Consider the following 13,956-nt stretch of genomic DNA (forward strand, 5'->3'; position numbering starts at 1 on the left):
CCTTCTTCAAACCAGGAGCTGTCTGTGGCTTTGCCTTTGATCAGAATAGCACTAGGTTTTGTTGAAGATTCACTATAATCATCATCATCACGATAAAGGGGAGTAGAAAGCTCTGTGCTCTCGATTACTAGACTCTCTTGTTTGTTCCTTGCTGCCTTCCAGAAGGAAACCGGAAGTTGGGAATCAGCAGAGAACGGGACACTTGCTTAGAACTTGGGCAGGAATTGAGGAGAGGCTACGGCCCAGTTTCTTTCTGCCCTCCCTCCAATGACAATTGTTAGAAATGATGAAACACAAGCAGAAATGAGGTGTGTGCAGATTTACTGCGAGGTGAGTTACCAGACCTGGGAGATGAGAAGTCACTTCCCAGAAGATGGCTACCCTTCCAGTTTCAGGACTCACACCATCATGGGATTTCTAAGACATTGTAGTTCTTTTAAGTGCTGTTCTGGGGACTGGAGACATGGCTCAGAGGATGAGAGCACTAGCTGTTCTTCGAAAGGATCCTGGTTCAATTCCCAGAGCCCACCTGGCAGCTTACAACTTATGTTACTCCAAGTCCAGTGGAGCTGACACCCTCACACAGACATACGTGTGAGCAGAACACCAAGGCACATAAGAACCAAGTGCTGTTCCTAAGGCTCCCGTTTACACTGCTAGATCAGCAACCAGTATACTAAGGCGGGAGGACTGTGATTTGAAGGCATCCTGGGGTACATAGCTATACCCTGTCTGAAGGAGAAGAAAGTTAAAGAGGAGGAAAAGGAAGGGGGAGAGAGGGAGGAGGAAGAAGGGGAGGGGAAGGAGTGGGAAGAGGAGGAGGAAGAGGAATTTCCTGGTAGAGAGTAGACAGATTGACAAATATATAATAAAGGTTTTTTTTGAAAGAATGCGGTTGATCATTCTGTTGGAAGATGTCATGCTCTCAGCATTGGGGGTCTAGAGAGGGGCTGTTCCTGTTTGCAAGATGGCTAACAGGGTCTCAGTCTTCAGAGCCTTTACTTCCTATTAGAGAGTCCACAATCTTGTGGACCTCTAGAGTGACCAGTGGTGTCTTTGGCATGGCGCACATGTGGTGGCGTCCTCAGTGCTGGTGTCCTCAGTGGTGCTGTCCTCAGCATGTCTGACTGTTGGACTGAAGGTGTCACTCTTTGCCTCTTTGGATCTCAGTGCATTGTCTGAAAACAACAGGCAGTGTCAGCTCCTTTCAGTGGAATGACTTAGCTGTCTCCTTAGCACCTCGGTGCTAACAGGCAGTTATATGCAGGTATAACAAGACTCATCACGGCCTTTTGGAAGTCAAGCCTATCAGACACACAAGGAAGAGGGATAGTAAATTTGATGTTACCTGGCGCCAACCTGCCTCAGTCTGCTGAGTGATTCACAGGTCTGTTTGCAGAGAGCTACACAGGTTGTGAATTTACGGTATGCTTCCCGAGAGGGTCAGTGTGTCTGTCAACCTGTTAATAAACTACACTGTAGCGATTCCGAGTAACATGACAGAACAGTTTCAGAGGGCTTGTTACAACCCATCAAGTTGGATAATTTACAATTTTAGGAAAAATCCCCCACGTACAAATTTACACAATTTTGAGTTGTCTTACACTCTATCAGACCATTAATCTAAGATTAAGTGTTAAAGTATGTTTCAGCGAGCTCAGCCACAGGAACATGAGGGGGTTGGAAATTGACTTTAGAGAGCTGCATAAAACTTGCCAAGGCAGCCCTGAATATATTCATGGTGAGGTCTGTTTTGTGTACAATTTATATGCAATTGGCTGGCTCGAGTGAGAGGATTTATGCTGCCGAATTGCTTCCTCTTTGCTGGGTGGCAGACGGGCAAACTCAAAGATCATAGAGCCTCAGCTAGGCTTCAGTCTCGTTTCCTGAATCACAGCCCTTAAAAATTCAGGGGAGCGGTTCTGCTCTCTCTTTTCACCTCTCTTCCATGAAAGGGCAGCGAGGAGCAAAGCTGAGATTAGCCACTGGTGGTTCTGTGTTGCGGCTAAACCTAAACCGTATGCACGAGCTGAGACCAAGTCTGAGAGTTCCCCAGTAGCTTCAAAGCACCCCCCGACAGACTCAGGACTCTCAGGACAGGCTCATCTTCCTTTATTTTGTCTGAATTTCAGGCCCCCCACCACACCATGTTCACCCAGTGAGGCTCCCCTCCCCTTCCCATGCCACCCACGCCTAGAGATTACACAAAGGCAAGAGTTAGCATCCGAGCATGCTGCCTTCCCAGCACGTGGACCTGAAGTGCCATTCTTCATAGAACATTCATCCTTCAAATCTCCTTCTATCTGCAGAATCTTCCCAGTAAAGATCCATCTCTCACTACTCCCAGCCATGCTTTCTGACTCCCAACTTAAAAGGATCCTGGACTTGTAGAACTGAGTGCTAACTGTGTGAAAGGTACCATCGGCAACCTTAGGCTGCAAAGATGTATGGGCGGCAGGCTCCCGCACACTCCCAAACCAATCTTATTCATTTGGAAATGTGTGTTTCGATTACAGCCTGACTGCCATGTAATCTTTAAATATGAATGCCAGCCACAGGGCTCATCCCACTGAGAGGCTTTCCAGCGCGAGCCACCTGCCTGGTCCCAGCCGTACACCTCCACTCTAAATTCAACCTTCTTAGGGAAAGTCATTATAGCCTACGTGACTCCATGTGGATAGCTGAATGTTTCTTATCATGAACGAGAGTTTATTCAATCAGTTCGTTCTGAGTGGAGGTCACTAGCTGCCCTTTCAGGGCTGCCTGAGTTCTTCTTTGTTGTCTGGATTATGTCATAGATTCGTAGCATCATAATAAGATTCTTCGTACCTGATTGAGCCTCAAGATGAATCTGGGTTATATCGTCTTTATTTTCAGTGTTGACACACTGGCAGGTTGCCAGGGTTTGTGTACCCAACAATGACTAATGTGGTGTCTGCTCTGCCCCATTCAGGCAGGCATATGTCTTCAGTGACAGGTTCTATCAAATTCAAATGTCAATCTGGAGGAATTATGACTGAGTGGAATTATCCCAAGTCCCCTGCTTTTAAAATCTATTTTCCACATGAAATAAATATTGAACATCCATACTAGTCAGGGTTCTCTAAAGGAAATGATCTGGAAGAATGAATAGCTATATCTATACTTACATCTACATCTGTATTGATAGATAGGTAGATAGATAGATAGATAGATAGATAGATAGATAGATAGATAGATAGGAAGATAGATAGATAGATAGATAGATAGATAGATAGATAGATAGATAGATAGATAGATAGATAGATAGGCAGGCAGACAGGCAGGCAGATGACAGATATTAAAGAGGGATTTATTAGGTTGCCTTACATGATTCAGTCCATGTATTCTAACTATGGCTGGCTTGCAGGGGTGAAGCTAAGATCTAGTGGTTTGCTCTCTGCAATCCCAATTTGGCACTGGAGACCTAGAACCCTTGCAAGCTGCTGGCCTTCAGTCTAGTGTTGGAAGCCAAAGAAGAAGGCTCTAATCTTGGTGAAGGGATGCCAAGGCAACTGGATAGCACACTTTATGAGCAGAAGTTAGAGCAGGCAGGCAAAAAATCAAAGTTTCTTTCTCTCATGTCCTTTGATCCAGGCTACTGCTCACATTTAGGGTGGGTCTCCCTGTCTCAAAGGATCGGATTAAGAAATGACCTCACAGCAGCAGTCCATGGCTTGTGGCTTAGTTAATTTCAGATGCAGTCAAGTTGACAACTGAGATTAGTCATCACATCATCCTACTCAACCATGTATACGTATTTATTCTAAAAACTGTCAAATAAAATCATTAAACATTATCCAAGGCATACTAACTCTTACACACTCATTCACTGCCAGCTGTGTGCATTTTATTACGTGCACACCACAAACACACACACTCATGCCCTCACACTTTTGTGCACATATACACACATGCACACAGTTAAATTTGTGTTCTCATAAACATATGCTTACACACACACACACACACACACACACACACACACACACACCACTTTGATGCCAAGAGGAAGAGTGATCTCAAATAGTTCTTAGATTCTTTTAATATTGATTTCTCATGTGCAATATTTTAGTAAGAATTCAAAGAAGTGATTATTTCAGAAAAAAAGTCAAGACTGTGGAAGAATTGGTTTTGATTCTATTGTGGGAAGTTTATGCTTCGGTAACAACAAGAACAGTAATAAAGGTGAAAGGTCAGTGTGATGCGGGACTTGTACCACTTTCAACCTGAGAAGCTCCTGAGTCTGTTCATCCTTTCAGATGCTAACACTTAACCCAGTTACACAGTTTCCCTCAAGAAAGCTGGGCGTGGGGAGAAGTCACTACAGCTCCGTTGTTCTTCAGTACTAGGGGAGCTCAGGGCCATCTGCATGCTAGGCAAGCTACTCACCACTAAACCACCCAGATCCCTGCACAGAAACGTTCTTTCCCCAGGTACCTGGATCTTAAACATTGGTGAGGTTGTCATCTCCTAAGACGTAGCACTCACAGTCCTTGTGGTTTTGATTGACAGTGGAGCTGTCCCTTTTGAGACAAAGAGTCCTTCAGGACGAGGCTGGCCTGCCTCATGGGCAGTGGTTCTCCAAACCTGTCTCTGTGACCACCCACTCCACTTGTGGGTAGGAACAGGCTAGAAACACCCATTGTCAGATTCCACCCAAGATTGCCTGAATCAAAAACTGTGAGAGGGGACCCAGGAATCAGTCTTTCAACTCAGATAAAACCTTAAAGAGTTGTTCTTGAAACTTGAATCTCCCCTGTGTGCATCTTTGAAACCAGTTCCCTGAAACCTGTGCTTACTTAAGAGAAGAAATGCCTCTCCAGGGTGGTCAGCTCCTGGGGCGGTGGCTTCCAAAAGTTGACAGAGTAAAGAATATGCCCTTTTGTGATGCAAGTCCAGTGGATCAGAGTCCAAATGGAGAAGCATCCATTGATCCCCTGAAAGGAGGAGTCAGTACCACTGCCCCCTCCACTGGAGAAAAAGATGTCTCTATCGGTCTGCTTGTTAGCCATCATCGATATATTCTGTTGCTGTGGCTAGGACATCAATATGTTGTCCTCCGTGACAAGCTTTCTCGTCTTCTGTCTTCTGAAGCACATCTGTCTTAGGTTCCTTCCTTGAATCTAGACATTTTTGTCATACTCAGTTCTCCTAGGTAGAGAGTGGGTTACTAATCAGCATTGACAAATATTCATCTGTCTGATGACTGTTTTATCACCCCCATACTATGTCACGTGACCTTTACTAGCACCCACACATGCATTTCCATAGGACTAACTCTTGTACTACATATCAGCCCCCTAGCCTTGCATGCACTCAGTCAGTCTTCACACTCAAATCCCATGCTTTAAAAGTACAGCTTGCACACGTCCACCGTTCCCTACAAAGCTGCCCAAACTGGAAGAAACCTTTGGCCTTGGTAGCCTTGCTTTACAGAGAGAGAAATCACGACACCTGGAGATGTCTGCTGTCACACTGAGGAAGACTCCTCCCTCTCCTCCTGGTCACCACTGTCTCTCTGCCAGCAGTGACTTTATCTGCAGAGCCAGGATAAAGCCTCCGTCTCCTCCATCAGCATCCTGGCCTTGGAGGAGGCTAACTCTGCACTGTGCGAAAGGACCTGGCGAGGAGGGAAGTTGAGCACTCAGTCTGGACAGCATGGCTCCGGATCATCCGTCTTCTCAGGGGACAGTTGCCTCTGACATTTCCTTCAGACCCCGTGTGCTAGGAGGGCTCTGGAACTCTCAAGTTCAGGAGACAGTCTTACTGATCAGCTGCCTGTCATTTAAGGTTTCCATCCCTTCTCAGTCGCAGAGGGAAAGCTCCCTCTTTCCAGCCTTCTAGGTGAGGAGGATTGTCGCTGTTTGAAGTGGGTCGTAATTTAATTCTGTGTTCCTGCTGTTAGCGTCGATTCTTAGCAAACACAAGGGAGCAGGCCATGATTAAGCAAATTGTATGCTTACTAGGTACTTCCCTCCCTAGCATCTAGCTGATCACACACACACACACACACACACACACACACACACACACACACACACGATTAAAGAAAAGACAGATAACACACAGCTCTCTAATCATTTTCCATAGTAGAACCTGCTTATGAGCTTCAAACTTGTCTCCTGTTACCAGCAAGAGGCTATCTGCCTAGGCAGAGGGTGGTGAGGAGATTGTAGGGATCAGAAGCTGGCCCTTTGAGGGTGACATAGGTTTATAACTTTCCCCTCCCCCTTACGTTATGCCTTCTTATGCCTTCTAAGAAGATGGCGCAAGGAGCTTGAGGCTTGCCTGAGCTAAGCTGAGGATTGGAGTTGTTTTAGTTCCGAGATGAAACCTAGAAAGTAGAGAAACTCTTAAGCAGAAGTGGTAGTGCGCCTTTCTCTTTTCACCATGTCCCCATCCCTTGCACCCCTGGCCTTGGGGCTATGCAGAGCAGTGCGCACATCTGACTGTGAGGCTCTCCCTTGAGCACTGGCGGAGGAAGAACTGGGGTAGCCCTGGCTACTTACTGGGCTTTCTTACTCTTCCTTATTGTTGAGACTTGAAGACCTGTCAAGGAATAGGGGTCTGGCACCAAGACACAGTGTACCGTCTTTGTTCCCGCTGCGTACTCTTCACCTCCTCCCTTTCTATGTGGGGATGGATATGAAAATGCAGTTTGTGCAGTGATCTAATGAGTGTGTGTCAAGCTTCAATGGAAATTAGAGTTATCTAGAATCCAAAGCTGTAGATGAGATGATTTCAGGCTCAGTCTTGACCTCAGGGCTCCCTCTGATGTCTTTCCCCCTGGGACGGTCCTCAGGTTCTTTACTTCTTCATCAGACTACGGCTGAGAGGTTCAGGCCTTTCTAGGAAAGGCTCCCCACTCCTACTGGTTCCCAGCTCCCCAGCAGGCTCTGAGATAGATGCCTAGTCTCTGCCATCAGACTAGAGAGGTCTTCATGATGAACTGAGTGGGTTTTATGCTAAGTTACCTGCCCTTTGTCCTGTGTAGCCTCAAGAAGTCAGACTACCCTTCATTTGTGTTACTGGCAGGAATGAGATTGTCTCCTGCCCATGTGATAAAGCCTGGGAGGGAGTCTAGACACTGCTCTAAGACGGCTTCGTAAAGCAACTGGACTAAAGACGTACCTGCAAGGAAGATTCATACCTAATAATTATGATGGTTGGTGCTGATGTTTTATTTCAGATAAATAAGTTATTTATAATAGAATTTGTGTGTCTAGCTCAAAGGGCGAGAAGCAACGAGATATTGAGATTCTCAGGTCCAGGAAGAACCCGGCAGTGAGATACTGGAGACAGCAAAGCAAGCGTTCAGTAGCAAGCTGAAGTTTTCCATTTGTTATATAGAAGGTTCCAGAAGGAAACACAGCTTGCCCATTGTCCCGCCTGTTGTTTTCTAAGTCAAACAGCAGCTCTCTGGTGACGCCAAGGCTGCAACACCACATACAGCACTTCTTAGGTCTCGTTTGAGCGACAGCAGAGCTGCAATTTAGCTCTGGTGGTAGCATTAGCATTGGTGGGACACAGGCCCTTTAGTAGATGCCTCAAAGCCAAACTGAACGCATCTGAAAAAATTCTAGTTTTAAGACGTGACCATTGTTGTCTCTCTGAAAACACTCCTTCAGTGATATCTTGAGGGCATGTATAAGGGGTGTGTGTGTGTGTGTGTGTGTGTGTGTGTGTGTGTGTGTGTGTGCATGCTGCATTTCTAGGGCTTAAACCCAGGGCCTTTCACATCTAAGTAACCACATCCAAGTCACATCCCAAACTCCACTTTTCCTTTTCATTGTGATACAGCTTCTTACTAAGAAGTGGAAAATGGCCTTGACCTTACTCAGTGGCCCAACTAGACCTTGAATTTGCAATCTCCCTGCCTCAGCACCCCTCCACCACAAGTAGCTGAGATTACAAACTTACACCACTATGCGTGTCTTATTTCTGGCAATAGTCTCATTTCTGCTTATTGTTCATAAAATGTCCAATCATTGTCAGTCAGTATTTATTAAAAATCAGATAAGAGATAAAGGGGTGGAACTTGAAGGCCTAGATCCTATAAAAATCTGGGGAGCTCATGGAATCCTAACGATAATGTGTCCTAAGCAAGAACTGTACAATTATCACAGTAGCGTAGGCGGGGAAATCTCATAAGGCTCCGTATAAATAGCTATAGGCAATTAATGACTACTTAAGGAGATCTGGTCCAATCCAAGGAGGAGCTACCCAATGGTTATCCCATCCCATACGGTCAGCCCTAAACTCATTTACACACGAGCAACAGTATATGAACACAGCGGGCTGTATTACACGGGCACATGCGTGCTGTGTGGGTATAAAACAATAATATTAGAGAAGAGGTCATGAAGTTAAGGGGGCAACAGGGAGAGTGGGGGGAGGGAGAAAATGGGACAGAAATGATGTAAATACAGTATTCACACATGAGATTCTCCAAAGTAATAAAATTAAATGGATTTTTTTTGCACATAAAAATTAACAGCACAATGAAAAAAAGATGAACCACCTTTGAGAACAACACACTTAAGCAGAATATTGACTAAACACCATGTCATGGGGCCCATCAGTTTTCACTAAAAGTTTGTATGCAAAAAATTTAAAAAAAGAGTGATCTTGGGCGAGCAATTTAGAACATAGGGCTTGGGCCTCCTGAACTCCTGGATAATCTAAATGAAGGAGGTGTCAGTGAGAGCCCAGAGTTCTAAGGATCTTCCACCCCGTAGTGGATATAGTTCTACACGACAGTACCTACTTGTTGAGGTCCTTGTATCCAGGGTTTTGCACAATTAATTATTAATAATCATGTAAATCCTTATCATGGTGATATCAATCAAGGGCTCACAGCCCAAAGTATGCACAATGGAACGCTATGGGACCTGGGTTTTGCAAAGAGAGAAGACTTCAGTCTGTGTTCATCACACAAGGAATTCAAGGACTGCCGGCTCAAGTCTGCCTCTCTAGCTATTGAGAACAGAATTTATACAGACCAGAGGGGGAAGGACCACTTGCTGATTGGCTGGTGAGAAGCAGTTGTTGGGCCTTTTGCTCCCCCTGCCTCCTCTCACGGTGTATTCCAGGCTTGATACCGCATTCTGCACATCCCATTTTGAGCTTTGCTTGTCAAAAGGCAAGGGCCTGGCTCCTTCGTCATGTGTCATTCTTGAAAATCCAGTTTCAAGGTATCCTTGCGTGGATTCTGGAACACTTTTTCTAGAAAACAACCTAAGAACTTGACTGAATCTGTTCAGCCATTAATTTCTAATTTCAAAATCTCTAATTTCAAAAGAGAATATTGTCTCCATTTAGAGATGGGGAGACTACCAAGAGCCATAATCTGTCTGACTTGAGACTCATGGTCTCTTCAGTAAGCTCGGTTACCACAGTAATGGCTGTGAGGCAGTAACAGCTAATCCCAAGTGTGGGCTCGTAGCCCCTGGCTCCATACCTTAGAACCCTACGGCTCTTGTTACCAGTTGATACACCGAACACCAAAGAGCTTAAAACTCTTGTCCACAGACAGGCATTAGCAGAGGGTCTAGATCTCAACCCTGGGAGCCCTTCTCCACAGCCTATGCCCTAGGCACCCAGCTAACTAGCTTATACATCACATAGATCACAGGGAGAAACCGCAAGTGCACATCCTTGACATGGAAGTGATTCTTCCAGGGAAAACTAGCATCCCACAATCCACCTCCATCAGACCCAAAGATGCCTGTCTTAGGGTGTCTGTCTTGACACCAGCTCATCCATTTAAAATGGGTTTCCTGAACAGAATGAGCTTAAGGGTTGGGGTGACTTCTAAATAGGCAACTGTCAGAGATCCAGTCCTTTCTGACAGACTGGCCCCTGAGATGTGTCCTTCTCATCCTCAGCTGCTTGGCCTGCTCTCTCTCGAGTCTACTAATTGGTGTGAGGGACCCTGCTCCCAAAGCTGCCAGCCATTAGCAGGGTTTCAGGGGGGAAGAGCTTTTTCTCCCCACTGTGTTTCGAAGTCCCTGGCTAGGCTTGCCCGTGACAGATGCTTGCTGATGACGAGCTTTATGGGATCTTCTAGGCCCCCTCCACTCCCTGAAGCACGTCTTTATTGAGTACATCTCATTAGCAGGCTCCACTTTCTGGTCTCTCACATGCTCCCCCACACTCAGCTTTATTGTGCCTCCGCTTGTCACCTTCGCCAGCCTGGCTTTTAATAATGTAAATCTCTCCTCTGATGGCATGGCCGCTCGTTACTTGCTGTCTGGCGCCACACGAACTCACCTAATGGCGCCTCTGAAAAGCTGAGTCTTTAGTGAAGGAACTGGCCTGCTCCTTCCCAAGTCCTCAAGGGTACTTCAGCTCTGTTTGCATCCTGGAAGAGAGAAGCAGGTCAAGGCCACAGCCAGGCATTTGGCTTTGGGCAAGTCGATGGAGTACCAGGACCAGAAATCCCAGTGCAGAGCGAGGGAGCGTGGTAGCTACAGGGACAGTGGTAATTCTTTAGCAGGGCTGCCGTGCGGAAAGCACATGGAAAGGAGGGAATAGCCTTCACCAAATGTCAAGGTCTGTAAACCGCTCTTGTCAACACAGAACAGACTGTCCCTCAGGAAGCCTGAGTGAGTGCATCTCAGCCTCTATTCTCCAAATGTGTCACACCAAACTGGACTCTCCAGGTGGACCAAACCCCATACTCTTAGCACACTTCATGAAGGATGACACTACACTTTTGACACAAAGGAATTTGATCTAACAGGTTTTGTAACACACAACTGACCTGTGCTTCCGGTCCCTGAGGTCTCTTTAGGTGTGGTTCTGCAATCCTGTAATGCCCATTGTGCTTTGGTGGAGCAGTGCCATTGTGAGATAATAGGTTTAGAGCTCTAACTGTAAGGAGTACAGTTGTCTTGGTTCTCCCCTGCATTTCCTGGCGTTGGAATCATTAGAAACCTGTGTGCCTTACCCTGACCAACAGGTGCCTCCCAGTCCTCTGCCATTCTCCTTGAACCTTCCAGTTCCATAGAACTGTGGGAATTTGCCTCCAAGAGAAGCCATTTCAGGGCTGGTAAGAGTGCTGGTTGCCAAGCATGGGGTCCTGAGTTTGGATCCACAACATGGGTAAAAGCTGGGTGTGGCCACGTGTGCCTAACCTAGGTGCTGTGGTGGAGGTCAGAGAGGAGAATCACTGGAGCTTTGTGGCTGCCGATCTAGCTGGAAAAGGAAGCTCTGGGTTCACTGAGAGACCCTGTCTCAGGAGAATAAGGCATGGGATGACTGAGAAGAACCCTTCCTCCCGTGTTCTCTGTGGCATGGCTGTACACACACACACACACACACACACACACACACACGCAAGCACGCGCGTGGATGCAAGACATATGCACGCATACACGTGTACACACACAGATACACAGATGCATGCACACACATGTGTGTACATACATGTGTACACATACACACACACACACACACACACGCACACACACACACACACACTGAGAAAGATACACAGACAGGCCTGCAGACAAACCAGCACCTCAAAGAGAGAGAGATGAAGGAAAGACAGACATACACAGAGAGAGTCAGGCAGACACAGAGAGACAGAAGAAAGACAGACAAATGAGAGAGACAGAGGTGAGACAGGTCGAAATTGAGCATGAAAAAAAGAACAAATTTCATATCAGTTTTAGAAATTTTATCAGGGAAATATATAAACTATCATCTTGTGTAACACCTGATTTTAATTTACTGTAATGTTATTGTCAGTCATCTATGAAGCTAAGGAGACATCTTGAATAAATAAGAGGGGAAAAACCTCACATTTGTGAAGTACAATATCCCATGATAGGCTAGCAATATAATCTTACATTATGATATTTAAAGAGAAAGGAGCTCTTCAAATAATGGCTGGGAAATTGCGCCCTTAATCCCTTGCAGTGAGGTTTTAGAAATGAGCACTTCATCAAAGTCTCCCACCACGTATTTGTCAGGATGTCAGAGCATGGGCAGCTGAGGAGGGTTGCTCTTTCCCTAACACAGCAGATGCTGAGTGTGCCGAGAGGAAGACACTGGGAAGTGTTCACTCAATAGGTCTCCCATCCCTCTGATATCATCTAGAATGTGGCAAAGGCACTGTGGTCAGACAGAGAAGAAAGGGACAAAGTATAAGAGATACCTCATTTAGGTGCTGAGATCAAACCTCGTATAGATTACTCACCTTTATAAAAGTGTAAGTGTATCACGTATAGTGTAACAGGCAGTGAGAGGAAAACCATCTTTATCGCGCCTCTTTGTACGTGCTTAATCTGCTTTATGATATTTTTGTATGGTGGTGGTGATGGTGGGAGGGGTTTGCACAACCACACAGAGACCAGAAGTTGACTCAGGCTAAGCTGGCCAGTGAGGGATCTGCCACTCCATCTTCCCCACCCCCCACGCTAACACTGGATTTACAGGAGCTCACCATTGTGCCTGACTTTTCAACATGGGGCTGGGATTTGAACTCAGGTCCTTATACTTGCACAAGCTCTTATTCACTGAGTCATTGCCTCATCCCCATCCGGTGTTAATTTGATGTTCATAGTCTGTTTTCTAGCAGTAGATCCGAGGGAAAGGACCCTGTTGCACCCATACACTGAATTCATACCTTCCTTCCTGAAGATAACACACCCATGCCTCAGTACCTCTGGGTAACTGAGCCTGGGAATCCCTACATATTCTACAGTGCACGGATGCTCAAGTCCTGTACATAAAATCACACGATATTTGTAAAGAACCTATACACAGTCTGAACATTTTAAATTATCCGTATATCAGCTATAATATATGACAGCATGTACCTACTCTGTAGGTGTTTGCTGTGTGGATGCGATGCTGTACCATTTGGGAATTAATGAGAAGCAAAGATGTCTAGATGCCTAGGACACGTGCATTTTTCTTCCTGGGTCTTTCCAGTCTGTGGTTAGCTGGATGCAGGTGGACACCACAGGAGTGGGGAGCTGACTGCAATATTTTGTTCTGTGTGCTGCTTATTAAGCAGTCTTCATGCTTTTGTTCTCCACATCTGTCTGTCAAGGGAGGTAGCACAGAGGTCTACCTTCTACCTTAAGCACATGGATGCCAAGGCCCACATATGATTATCAACCAAACACCTTGGTAAAACATGGGTGAGAACCCCCCACCCCCTGTCCCTCTCCAGGTTTGCTCTGTGCCCATCAAAGGCTACCTGGTGGCCTCTAAGTTTTTCTCTTCATGGTTAGATCTTACCTAAATTAGGAGGGAAGCAGGAAAGGCCTCGATCTATCTCCAGGACAGCATAGGACTGCTTTTCACCATCCACCTCCAGGGCAGGGGCTAGGCCCCCTCAGCTCAGCCTTCAACCCCATGTGAGGCTGAGCACAGTGTGATCAGTATTCCTGTCACCTGCCTTCATGAGGAGTCCTGGCCTCCTATCCCTGCCACTTGCCCCACTGTGGAGAAAACTGGATCCTTGGTTGGAATTACCTACGTTGTCTAAATTGATGACGTGTGTGTGTGTGTGTGTGTGTGTGTGTGTGTGTGTGTGTGTGTGTTCATGTATATTGTGCTCTTACTTACATTAGGCAAGCGCTCGATACCCAGCAGCCACCTCCATTTGCTTTTAGGTCCTCATCTGACAAGACACTTCTTTCCTCTTCTTCCCGCCATTCTTCCTGTGGTGGCTTTCGAACAACCTATCTTTTCTGAAACCAAGTCTCACTACACAGCCTAAGCCACACAGGCCATGCAGGCCATCCTCCTGCCTCTGCCCCCAAGTACTAGAATTGCCAGTGTGCACCATGTTTCACTAATGACCCTATTCAGTCTGCCTCTGGTTTTCTCTGGGGAGAAGTTTTTGTACATGGGCTATAAACATCATGGCTCAGGATCCCACAAACGAGAAGTCTAAAAGAAAACCCTGAATGTGAC

At 46.1% G+C, this 13,956-nt stretch overlaps 1 protein-coding gene across 1 annotated transcript in view; it reads left to right on the forward strand.

The window, feature by feature from the left end:
• The window catches only part of Kif26b (kinesin family member 26B), a 399,395-nt gene that overhangs the window by 312,425 nt on the left and 73,014 nt on the right, over positions 1-13,956 (forward strand). The gene's annotated exons all lie outside the window — the stretch shown is intronic.

This window comes from Rattus norvegicus, chromosome 13 (assembly GCF_021556685.1).
Source record: "Rattus norvegicus strain SHRSP/BbbUtx chromosome 13, alternate assembly SHRSP_T2T, whole genome shotgun sequence".
Taxonomy (NCBI): Eukaryota; Metazoa; Chordata; class Mammalia; order Rodentia; family Muridae; genus Rattus; species Rattus norvegicus.